This window comes from Budorcas taxicolor, chromosome 2 (genome assembly GCF_023091745.1).
Source record: "Budorcas taxicolor isolate Tak-1 chromosome 2, Takin1.1, whole genome shotgun sequence".
Lineage (NCBI taxonomy): Eukaryota > Metazoa > Chordata > Mammalia > Artiodactyla > Bovidae > Budorcas > Budorcas taxicolor.
The window spans coordinates 70,056,552-70,070,172 of NC_068911.1; positions in this window are offsets into that span (position 1 = coordinate 70,056,552).

Sequence of the window (13,621 nt, forward strand, 5' to 3'; positions counted from 1 at the left end):
TGAAACTCCAGCACTTTGGCCCCCTCATGAGAAGAGGTGACTCATTGGAAAAGACCCTGATGCTGAGAGGGGTTGGGAGCAGGAGGAGAAGGGGACGATGGAGGATGAGATGGCTGGATGGCATCACTGACTCAATGGACATGAGTCTGAGTGAACTCTGGGAGTTGGTGATGGACAGGGAGGCCTGGTGTGCTGCAGTCCATGGGGTCACAAAGAGTCAGACACAACTGAGTGACTGAACAGAACTACAAGCTAAACTCTAAAATCATATACTATGTAATAAGATACTTTTTCATGTGTGTGCTTATGTAGAGAGAGAAATTTTAAGTCTAATCATCTAAATTTTCACTCATACAATATAGCCTGCTAATGAGGGATACAGTAGACCCACTGTGTTTAGAACACAGCCTTCCACAAGCCCCAGAAGAGAAAAGCTTTGATGATGGTTATATATGACACTACGTGTTCATGTTAATAAGTGTTGATTATTACCATTCCCCTTCACTCATTATCATAGAGTGAAACACCTATTAAACCTGGGACATTTTTGAGGTTAATATTCACTTAATCTCAACATTCAGTTTTAACCATAAAACCTGGACTCTGTACCAGAAGTAGCTTTTCAGTTACTCAATAACTTTATTTCAATCTGACAGTAATACATGGGAATCTATTTACCTGTTTCTGGAATAGATGATGAAAATTAGAGTATTGCTGCCTGTTGACTCCTTTGGACCACTCTCCTAACTTAGTCATCCCTTTAGAATAGTTATGATTTCACCCATCATGGCACTATTTTATGCTTCTTTAGGTAGGATGGGTTTTTAAGATGCAGAAAGCATTAATTTTTCTTGATAGTTTAGAAAGGTGCTCTCAGGTCTTAGCACTATGATGCAGCACTTTAGGGAGATGCTTTCGGGCCTGAGGCATCCCAGCATGGTCCAGGGCAGGGAAGTCACCCTCCCCGCCTCCCGCGTGCCTGCTGAGGAGAGGGCAGCCTTGTCCATCTTTACCAGTGAACCTGTGTCAACTGGGCCATGCCCTGAACTCCCATCCTAACACCAAGTGAAATAAAGTGAAAGTGTTAATCACTCAATCATGTGTGACTCTTTGTGACCCCATGGTCTGTCCATGGAATTCTCTATGCAAGAATACTGGAGTGGGTTGCCATTCCCTTCTCCAGAGAACCTTTCTGACCCAGGGATTGAACCTGGGTCCCCTACATCGCAGGCAGATTCTTTACCATCTGAGCTACCAAGGAAGCCCCAAGAGAGGGTTTTAGTTCAGTTCAGTTCAGTTCAGTCGCTCAGTCGTATTTGACTCTTTGTGACCGCGTGAATTGCAGCACACCAGGCCTCCTTGTCCATCACCAACTCCCAGAGTTCACTCAGAGTTGCGTCCATTGAGTCAGTGATGCCATCCAGCCATCTTATCCTCTGTCATCCCCTTCTCCTCCTGCCCCCAATTCCTCCCAGCATCAGAGTCTTTTCCAATGAGTCACCTCTTCTCATGAGGTGGCCAAAGTACTGGAGTTTCAGCTTTAGCATCATTCCTTCCAAAGAAATCCCAGGGCTGATCTTCAGAATGGACTGGTTGGATCTCCTTGCAGTCTTTGCCCTCATCTTGGTATTAGTCACCAGATATCAACAACTTAAGAATACAATGGCTTAGATTTAAGTCTGAAAGGAAGAGCTATGTAAAATATCTGTGTATTTTGTTCTCCACAAACCTAATTAACCATTGATAAAAATATATATTGCTCTATTCTGTTGGCATAGCATACAGAGTTAACATTTTCTTCTAAGTAACTTCCTTGGTGGCTCAGATGGTAAAGAGCCTGCCTACAATGAAGGAGACCTGGGTTAGATACTTGGGTCGGGAAGATCCCCTGGAGAAGGAAATGGCAACCTACTCCCGTATTCTTACCTGAAGAATCCCATGGACAGAGGAGTCTGGTAGACTACAGTCCATGGTATCTCGAATAGTTAGACATGACTGAGTGACTAACACTTTCTTCTAAAAGAAACTTCACAGAACAGACATATGAAGTTCTTTAACCTTATTTCAGTTACAAAATATAACAAGTCCAGCCCTCTGTGCATGCACACAGCCATAGCTGTGTGATCCTGGGCAGAGCTCTTGACCACTCTAGGCCTCATTTTCTACACTTGTGTAATAAGAGACTTTTTTATTTTTGGCCTCTGCTTCTCTTTCTTTCTTGTTTCCAACACACAGTAATACACATTTTTATTTTTGATATGTTAAATGTGAGGGCTTTTAAATAAGCTTAAATTGGGCAAAAATATATAACTAAAATTGACCATTTTAATCATTTTAAGTATACAGTTCAGTAGTGTTAAGTAGATTCATATTGTTGTGCAACCAGTCTTCAGAATGTTTTAATCTTGCAAAACTAAAACTCTATACCCATTAAACAGCAACTCCCCATTTCCTTGGCAACCATCATTCTACTTTTTCTGTGAATTTGCCTACTTTAGAGATCACATATGAGTGGAATCAAACAGTATTTGTCTTTTTGTGACATAACGTCCTCAACTTTTATCCGTGTTGTTGCGTGTATCAGATTTCCTTCCTTTTAGAATCTGAAGCAATTACACTTAAAAAAAAAAAAGAAACAAAAAAACCCCACCTGTTCCTAACAGTGGATAAGATCATAGCCTTTTAGAGTAGAGACAGGCCTTGAAATTCAATCTATTATTGTACAGATGTGGATGCTGAGGCCCAGAGAAGTTAAGTGACTCATGCGAGGTCACTCAGCAGTTTTGTGTAGGAGTTGGGGCCAGAGCCCAGTCTCTTGGGACTTCTGGACCAAGTGCTTTCTCTCCCATGGGGAATTTGCAAGTGTACTCAGTCATGTCTGACTCTGCGACCCTGTGGACTGTAGCCCACCAGGATGCTCTGTCCATGGAATTTTTCAGGCCAGAATACTGGAATGGGTTGCCATTTCCTCCTCCAGGGGATCTTTCCAACCCAGGGATTGAACCTGGGTCTCCTGCATTGGCAGGGAGATTCTTTACCACCGAGTCGCTGGGGCTCCCACTGTAGGGGATGAGGGACTGCATTTCAGTATATTCTAAAAGAAAGGTTATGGGGTTTAAAACAGCATAATGTTTAAGCAGGGACTTTCCAGTGACTGAGACTCTGAGCTCCCAGTACATGGGGCCTGGGTTCCATCCCTGCTCAGGGAACTAGATCCCTCATGCTGCAACGAAGACTAAAGATGTGTGCTACAACTAAGACCCAGCACAACCAGATAAATAAACAAATAAATAGCATTAGGTAGAAGGGAAAATAGCATCAGTGGTGCTGGAAAACAAGGTGTGCATCTGGTAACATGGGGCAGAGCCACGGGAAGAGATTATGCTCTGTGAGGGATGGGCGAGCAGGGGCAGCAGAAGACTGACATGGCAAGAGGGGGTTAAATTGGGGGGAAGGGAGGAGAGTGAGGAGGGAGAAGCGAGGGAGAAGGGAAGGAAGGAGAGGGCCCAGATGGGAGCTCAGTGAAGGTCTAAGACCCAGGCTTTAGAAAAGGCTAGGGAATCCAACTTGCAAAGACTTCTGCGCTACAGCAGCCAAACCACTTTGACTTCAGGCCCACCACCTCGAATCAGCTAAGTTTAGTGAGAAATCATGGAGTTCTCGATTCCATGTCCCCGTAGTCACCTGTCGACGGATGCTTCAAATACCTGAACATAGGACAAAGGCTTAAAGTCTTAAATTGCAAAGACTTGGTTTGGGCAACTTGACTGACATGCTGTCCATGAAAGTATAATCAACCAATCCCTCAACAAGTGTAAGTGATTTTATCAGAAACTTTCTAGTTTAAGGGCAGAGAGTGAGTGGAACAGACAAGTTGCTGGGATTGCTAAGAAGGCAGGTATTAATGCAGGTGAGCGAAGGAAGGGGAAACCAGGAGTGGGGAGGTTTGTGCATCTCTACCTGTGCTTGGCCTCAAATGCTTGCCGTTGTTATGGGCCTGGGTATTTGGAAGCAGGTTTGCCTTGACTAGAACAATGAGTATGGACCCAGAGGTTCACAGGATTTATGAAGATTTTACTTTTTCAACCCAGTTAATTCCTTTCACGAGGAAGCTTTTTCCCAGGGTGATTCATAAATAACGGATCAGGCAACATGTTCCATAATATCTATGTTTTCTAGATACCCAGAACGCTTTGGTGCACACCCTGGGAACTCTCATTGGATGTTCATTTATTCTGAGAGTCTTTGTTTTCCAAAAACTATTTCTTCAAAGACTTGTACAAGACAGCAGAAGCCACCTTCACGGTGGACACAATTTTCTTTCTCTCCCAGGCTCCGAATCCTGGCTGGCTAGAAAGCTACCAGGCTTATTTCCATATCAAACAAAGAGAAGGCAGGAAAATACTCCCCTGATCGACATAAAAAGACACATTACAGGAGCTTGTCTAAGAACTTGTTTTTACAGCCAAAATTAGCAAATTATTCACAGTAATAGGTGAGTCGGATGACAATAGTGTTTAAGAGAACAAAGCTGCTCATCAGGACTCCGACCTCAAATCCACCTCACGGCGGGTCCCCAGCTGCCAGAACATCTCTGTGCACAGACAGCCAAGAGGCTGTAAAAAAGAAAAAGAGGCAGCCAGGAAGTCTGCCACTTACCCAGATGCAGCTACCAGAAAATGCGTTCCAGGGCCCGCTCCCATAGCTACTCAGAAGGCTCCGTGGGTGGCCACTGCGTTAACGTGGGGGCACACGTGGCTCCCATCTCGATAGGAGTTCCAGGGAAACCAGGGAGCTTCAGACGCCCCATATCCATTTCCTTTCTTGATCTGAAATTCTTTGGAAGTTTTGGAGACTTTCAGTGGAAACCCGAGCTGCCAGCTGCCAAATGTAAGTGCTTGATTTCCTGCACTTAATCAATACCAATTTAGTAACCCCCTGGAAAAGCTTAACGTACACCGGGTTGCAGGGTGGTGAAAACACACTTGGCACCTTTCTCTATGAGATCTGTCCCAGAGACAGCTCATCACCTGGTAAGTCAGTGTGGGCCATCTGGGGCTCAGCGAGCCTTCCTATGAGGCGGTGGTAAAAAGATTAAATAGACAGGGACTTAAACTGTACCTGAGAACTGGGGCCTCCAGAAGGGGAGGAAAGTCTTAAGGCAGGACTTAGGATCCATCTGTGAGCACCTGGGTTAAGCCTTGCAGAGGCAACATCCCCAAGGAGCTTAGCCAAGTGAGCAAATTGGGAATTTAATGAAATCAAGCACTTATACTTGGCAGCTGGCAGCTCAGGTTTCCACTGAAAGTCTTCGAAACCTCCAAGAGCTTCAGATCATCTAATTCCCCCCTGCTTTAGGACATCCCTCTCTCCCGTCATAATTAACAAGGATCTGTCTGTTGTCCTGGCCTCTTGGGGACACGTCCTCTGCCCGGTGACAGCTAGAGCATCTCATAAACTTTCTCTTATCTTCATTTAGGGCCTCTTGAAGATAACAGCTCAACTCAAAGAGTGCTTGCAACCATAGGATTCCAGGTACTGGCTCAAAGGTGCTCAACTCTGGCTGTAGGTGAGAATCATTTAGGAAGATTTTTCATGACACTCAGGCCGCACCCAGACACACTGAATCAGAATCTGTGAGGCTGAGGCATTGGGATTTTAAAGAAATATTTTATTTAAAAATAATTACAGCTTCATAAGACATTGCCCAAACAGTGCAGAGATGCCCCATGTACCCTTCATCCAGCTATTACCTAAGTATAACACATAAGACCAGAAAATGGACACTAGTCCACTGTGTATGAGTAGTTTTATGTCATTTGATCACATGTGTAGATTAGTGTGACCCCAACAGCACTCACGATACAGAACCATTTCCGCTCCACAGGCCTCCTTCCTGCTACCCTTTACAGCCACACCTAGCTGCTGCCCCTCGCCAGCCAACCCTGGGAAGCACTTATATGTTCTTCACCTAACAGTGTCTTTCTGAGAATATTATATAAATGGAATCATACAGTATGTAGCCTTCTGAGATGGGCCTTTTACTCAACATAATGCCTTTGAGTGGGAGCCATTCGAGAGGCTGCATGTATCAATAGTGTGTTCCTTTTTCCTGCTGAGCACTGTTGCATTGTATGGCTGTGACACAGTTTACCCATTCACTTCTTGATTATTTTCCATTTTTGATTGTCACAAACAAGGCTTCTATAAACATTCATGTACAGGGTTTTGGGGGATATACGTTTTTATTTCTTTGGGATACATTTTTGTGAAACTTCAGGTCATTCCAGTAGGAAGCAGGGCTAAGAACTCTTGGGCCAAGGAAAACTGAAGAAGTAGCTACCACATGTCTCAAACATTTGCAAGATATTCTGTGTGGTGATATGCTGTGCAGGACGGGGTGTAGAGGAGAAAAAAAGAGCACAGGTGCTGCAGTCAGACTGCCTGGGCTCAAATCCTGGCTTCACCGCTTTATGCCTCAGTAGCTCACCTGTCGGAGAAGGCAGTGGCACCCCACTCCAGTACTCTTGCCTGGGGAATCCCGTGGACGGAGGAGCCTGGTGGGCTGCAGTCCATGGGGTTGCTAAGAGTCAGACACGACTGAGCGACTTCACTTTCACTTTTCACTTTCATGCATTGGAGAGGGAAATGGCACCCCACTCCAGTGTTCTTGCCTGGAGAATCCCAGGGACAGGGGAGCCTGGTGGGCTGCCGTCTATGGGGTCGCAGAGAGTCGACTTAGCAGCAGCAGCAGCAGCAGCTCACCTATAAAATGGGACAGTAAAACCAACTTCGTAGTTCTAGGGTGAGCATGCAGTGAATATTGTTCTGGACTGCATGTTGCGTAACCCCAAGTTCATACTTTGAAGCCCTAATTCTCCATGTGATGCTACCTGGAAGTGGACCTTTAGGAGACAATTAGGTTTAGATGAGGTTGTGAGGGTGGAGCCCCATGACGGTCTCTGCTATAAGAGACCAGAGAACGTGCTCTCCCCTTCTCTCTCTCAGCCTCATGAGGGTGCAGCAGGACAGGGTCCCTCTGTAAACCAGGAAGAGTGCTCTTACCAGGAACAGAATTGGTCAGTGCCATGATCTTTGACTTGCCCAACCTTCCTACAGAGCTGTGAAAAATGAATTTCTGTTGTTTAAGCTCCTCAGCCTATGGTATTCTGTTAAAACAGCCCAAGCTGATGATAAATATAATTCATGTAAAGGACACATTAATAGCTCAGTGCATGCTAGCACACAATTATTCTGCTGGGAACTGAATTTAGGTCATGTCATTTCCTGGCTTAAAACTCCTCAAGGGCCATTTGAACGCCTCCCCTCAGGTCCTATGCACAAGCCTTAATTGCAGTGATATCTTGCTGAGGACTGCTGAGAGCTCACGTGAGAGAGGGTGCGCTTCCTCCTGAGAGCCTTCCCAGGGTCCGCCCCTTGCCGAGCTCTGCAACGCGTTCGCTTTTTTATGACACTTCCTGTTGGGCACTGGAATTGCCTCCACTGTATGTGCCTCATGGGTCCTTGGCGGCTCTCTGGCACACGCCCTGCCTACCAATGGATCTCCAGTGCCTGGCATGGTGCTTGTCAGTAGGTTCCCATTCAGTGTATGCGGAATGAAAGAACAGATAAATGAACCAAGGGTCCTGTTGCGGCGTGTGGCAGGAAAGGACTGAGCCCCCAGTTTACTCTCTGAGAAGGTCCTGCTCTCCTGCTTACCCTGGGTGGTCGAGGTAAGGGCAGCCTGGGCAGAGCCTCTAGTCAGTCACTGACACTAGTGCTGGGAGTGTCAAGGCTGTAGGGTCACAGAGTGAGCCCTGGGAATGAACGTGACAGGCTGGGGGGACGCAGACAGGGCTCCAATACCAGTATCAGGATCATGAAGGCTGTCAGAGCAGAAAAAGAAGGACAAACTGGGACTTAATGTCAGAAGAGGCAAGTTCAAGCTGTGTGACTTGGAGTAAATCAAGAAACCTCTAGTGCCTGAGCTTATCTGGAAAATGAGGCAAATAATTGATGTTATACCTTAGGCTGGAGCCAGACTGCCTGGGTGTGGATCCAGCTCTACCACTTACTGCTTTGTGACCAAGGACACTTCACGTAACCTCTCTGTGCCTCATTTTTCTCATCTGTACCAGGGGGATAACAATAGTATCTGCCTTATAGGGTTATAATGACTAAAACAGTTCATAAATGTGAAGGGCTCAGAAAAATGCACAACTTACTGTTAATTAAAAATTAAAATATGTATAAATAAATACAATGAGAATAAAGGATTATTGTGAGAATCCAATGAAAGGAAACTGAAGCCATGCTGCCTGTGATTCTGGCAAGGCTTTATGAAAAAGATTTTTGCTATTTGAGTCGACATTCAAAATTCCACATTCTGGTAAGTATCGGGAAGATAGCCAAGCTGTAGCAGGGAGCCATTGGACACCGTGGACCCGATCTGCTCAGGAGGGGCCAGAAGTTGCTACCATCTGATGTCTGTCTTGTGGCTGCATGGAAGGAGTTGGAGCTGTAAGTCCAGTTCCTAGTGGACAGGTGTTTGAAACCCGGAACCGTCCTTACAATTGGCACCTTGTTGAGTTCTCTGCAGACAGGCGAGGATTAAGTTGAGAGGAGACCAAATTACCTTTCCATCCGGAGCTGGTGGACCCAGCAGGCAGGGCTGAGGCTCACTGACCGAGACTGGGCAGCCAGAGTTAAATCCTTCGCTGTTGTCTACACTCTGCCTTGCAGAGAAACCTGAAGTTCTGGTCCCCAGAGCAGTCAATCCAACAACTTTCATAGATACTGTCATATTCACATTATACTTCCATCTGGCCATGGAGTTTCAAAGAACTAGATGCATCCCTTTTATTATCAAAAGAATAGTATAATTAATGCAAAGTTTTAGGCTCTGAATTCTGCTGTCAGAAATGAAGTCAAAAGAGCAGTGCCTTGGACATTAACTTTTCTTTAGAAGTTTTTATTTCAGTCAAAGAAAATAGAGTGCCAGGAAGGAAAGGAGTTTTGAACTATCTTTTTGTTTTCCTTTAGGAGTTCAATTTTAGTATTGATTTTTACTGATATACTGAGATTTTTCAGAATGTATAGCCAAAATTAGCAACGTAATAAGAAAAGATCTCTCTCTGAAATTTAAATAACATAAGCATGTATGAGATTATTATACCTTAGGAAATTTCTCAAACGATCAAGAAATTACTTGCTAATATGATGAAACTGATGGTTCTTCTTGAACCAGCATTTGAACGTGTGACTAACACAGGATGCTGCTGCTGCTGCTGCTAAGTTGCTTCAGTTGTGCCTGACTGTGCGGCCCCATAGACGGCAGCCCACCAGGCTCCTCTGTCCCTGGGATTCTCCAGGCAAGAACCCTGGAGTGGGTTGCCATTTCCTTCTCCAATGCATGAAAGTGAAAACTGAAAGTGAAGTCGCTCAGTCATGTCTGACTCTTTGCGACCCCATGGACTGCAGCCCACCAGGCTCCTCCGTTCATGGGATTTTCCAGGCAAGAGTACTAAAGTGAACACAGGATGAGTAGTATAATTATCGGTGTTTTGCCTGCCCTGAGACAATGTTGTAAGGTCAGAGGTTTATGGTGACATGAATATTGAAAACAATCTTGAAGAATGAAGCATTTGTCTGTCATGAGAAGATGGTGCTCAGCCATCCTGAAACAAGCAGTCCTGCCTTCTAGGAAAACACACCCGGTGGGAAGAGGATAGTTGATGCAGCTAGTGCACCAGGCCATCTTAACTCCATGCCCTCTCCCTTACAGTGGCCCTGTTTTGGAGAGAGTACCTCGGCTCAGTCTCCTGGGCCCTGCTCTCAGAGACTGTGACTGGTGAGCTTGGACTGGAGCTGGAGGCTATGCAAGCACTGGGCTTGGCCTGCCATGGTTGTAATGAGGTAGGTAGGTCTCGCCAGCACCTTGAGAAACCTGATAACCTTTCCTCTAACCCCTTGACTTCATCCTCCCCAGTTATCTTAACTTGACCTTCTCAGAATTTGCATAGTAGGTTTTCCTATGGACAATAAACTGGGGGACTTCCCTGGCAGTCCCGTGGTTAAGACCCCACCCTTCCAATGCAGGGGGCATGGGTTTGATTCCTGGTCAGGAAACTAAGAGCCCACATGTTGCATGGTATGGCCAAAAAAAAAAAAAAAGAAAATTGGTATCCTGCTTCATAAGTCTGTCTTCTGCAAGGTTAGGTAGATAGAGGTTTCAATTTATCTAAAAGCTTAGGAGTTCAGCAGAGGTGCACAAAGGGGTATAGGGTTGGGGAGCTGGAAAAGGAGGAGCTGGGGCCTTCCCTCTGTGTTTCATGGACTTTTGTGGCTTCACAAGAAGGAACAGCTCTTGACCTAAAACATTCTGCAAACTATTGGGTTATATTTATCAGTCCTCCGGAGCCAGACCCTCCACAGATAGACTGATTAAACTGAGCTGAGTTTCCTAGGATATTTTATCCCCTGATAAGTGGTGACCCCACATATCTCAGACCATTCTCTCAGGTTAGATCCCTATCAGGGGGTAATGGGCAAGAACTGTCTTAAGGCTTTTGATATATACACTCAGGTTGCAGGCCAGTAAGTCCATGCTGATGCTTACTTCTATCAGCAGAGCTTGAGAGCACACATTTCCTACAGTATTCTAACACTGAGAACTTGAAGAAAAAAACTGCCATTCTGAAAGTAAAACTGGTACTTTATTTGTAATCTCTGTTTTATTCCTAGAGCTTACCCACTTTCCTAGAGGTACCAATTTGTGCCTATAGGTGCCAATTTCCTATAGGTATCTTCTTTGTAAACTCTCTGTGCCTGGTTTTCTTCATTTCTTTTTTTGGGTGGTGTTTTTTGTTTTCTTAGTAGTTTATGGGAGCTTGTTGTGGATATTGAAAGCAAGACTACAACGTCTTGATTTCCATTGTATTCTTAGTGCATCATAATAGTAAAGACATATTTGTTGAATGAAAAAATGTAAGAATATTAGCCTTTATCATATATGCAACAGATGTTATTTCTAGCTTGCACTAGAATTTTAATATTTAAACATATTTTTGTTGAAAATTATGTACAATATGAAATATTTACCATTTTAACCATTTTAAGAGTTTAATGGCATTAAATATATTCATATTCTTGTGCAACCATTACTACTACCCATCTCCAGAACTTTGTCATCTTCCCAACTGAAATTCTGCACACTTTAAACAATAACTCCCCATTCTACCAGTGCAGTGGAACTTACTGAATGGTGTCTTTATGTGCAGAGGCTTGAAAATTTTATGTAGTCAAATGCCTTATTCTTTTTCCTTTAAGTTGCCTTAGATAATACATTTAGAAAGGTCCCCCCTTCCTAAAAACTATGGAAGCATTCATATGTATTTTCTCTTAGATTTTATAATTTCTTTCTTTGCATTGAACTCTTTCTTTAATTTACCTAGAATTCTCCTTCAATAAAACACTGATGACTGTTGGGAGATAATTCTGCATTTTTTTGTGTGTGTGGCTGCACGTCTTATGAGCAGAGGCACTGACTGCCTTTGTTCTGAATTATCTTTTCAAGGATGTTTGCATAGTGATCGGCCTGAGAAAATGTGGACAGTGTCCCCTGAAGAGCAGAGGGTAAGTTAATAAGTTGTCCAATATGATAAAGATAATGCCTCATTCAAGGCAGAGGTGAGGCAGGCTTATAACCCATTACAAAAAAATAGAGTTCCTTAAGTTTGGGGTTCCTCTCTGTAATACACCCCACAATATGTACAAGTATCGTCTGGTCCTCTTTGTTTTGCCCTGTGGGAACTGGGACTCAGGGAAGCAGTGTTAAGTGCTGATCTTCTGGCTATTGCTATTGTACTTCGTCTCTGCCCCAGCACTCTCGTGTCTTTGGACAACATCCATGAAACTATGTCAGGCTAATTTGTTAGTCTGCAAGTGAATACAAATGTGAGACTGTCACAGTTCTTGACAAAGAACTTTCTTTTCAATTTTTTCCAAAAGTTTAATTTTCCCAGCACTATTAATTGAATCATTTATCTAGTAATTTGAAATTTCAGCTTTATCCTTAAGAAATACTTACATAATAATGGCTCAAATGGTAAAGAATCTGCCTGCAATGCAGGGGACCTGGGTTTGATCCCTGGGTCGGAAAGATCCCCTGGAGAAGAAAATGGCACCCCACTCCAGTATTCTTGCCTAGATAATTCCACGGACAGAGGAGCCGGTCAGGCTATGGTCCATGGGGTCGCAGAGTCAGACATGACTGATTAACACTTTCACACTTTATATATACTTGCATTTATTTCATGTTTTTCTTGCCTATTTCATTTTTAAAAATTTTGTGTAATCTGGTACCAGTAAAATTCTATTATTTTTTGAAATTTTATAGCATACTTTAATATCTTTTTTCTTCTGTATTTTCCTATTCCTTGTTTTCTTTTTTCCCTCCCTGTCACCTTCAGTATTTTTTTTTTTTTTTAGCTTTTGTACCAAATGAATAGTATCTATTTTGTGTACTGTTCTGTCTGGCACACAGCAAATATTTAATACATATCTTTTGAATGCTACTAATGAAACAACTATTTTGTCAAGTAGTCCATCCCTTTTGAGTGTTTGTAATTACATTAATTATAGCAATTAAACTAAAAATAATTTAATTTTGCATGCACTTCTAATTTGTTTACTAATTTGATACACTAGTCCTTTATTAAAATTTTTTTTTAACTTTTGTATTGGAGTATAACCAGTTAAAACAATGTTGTAAACTAGTCCTTTAAATGTTAAGAATTTAACTGTTACTGATTATACAATTTAGGAAAAAAAATTACCTTCTTAGAAAATGCTTAATATAAATAGAATTCTTGCACTATTTTTTAAAAATTTCACAGTTTCCTGGATATTTGCAGGATTCTGAAATTAATGATGTTTCCTGACAACTCTAAGGAAGTTTATAAGTAAATATTTATTTATTACCTTTAAATGGACTTTATTATTTCATCACGTCTAGGTTTTCATTAGAATAAAATTTTCCTTTTGTTTTTGCTAGGAATGTTACAGTTACCTATCTCAGGAGATTGCTTAGAAAGAAAAATGATGTCATAGAGAGCATTTATTTATGGGAGAGCATTAAAGAAACAGCATAAATATATGGACTTTGTGCATGACAAGAACTGCTACTTGGGTGTCATGGAGATTATTCCTAGGGTTGGTCCTTTTTTCATGGGTTTCTCTGCTGGTCACTGCTTGGGCCATAGCCACTGCCAGTGGCCTCCCTGGCAACTGTGGCAGTGAGCTGGGCTGCCGCGGCAGTGAAAGTCACAAACCATGGCTGAGCCAGCATCCTCTGGATGCTTCCCTTGATGACAGACAGGGATCCTGACTCTGTTAACTTGAAGACGTTTAAAATGGCAACTAGTCCCAGATTCTGCATTGTTCACTAATCCTATATCCCTTGTTGATTTGATGCTATTCAAAGAAAAATAGAAGTATAATACTCTCTAGAGAAACAGATGAATTCTCCAGCGCATTTAAAATCCATGAATTTCCTCATTCTTGTATTCACGAGGAACATTTCTACATTCTGGAAAATCTAGTGAATTGGTATCAGTATTTA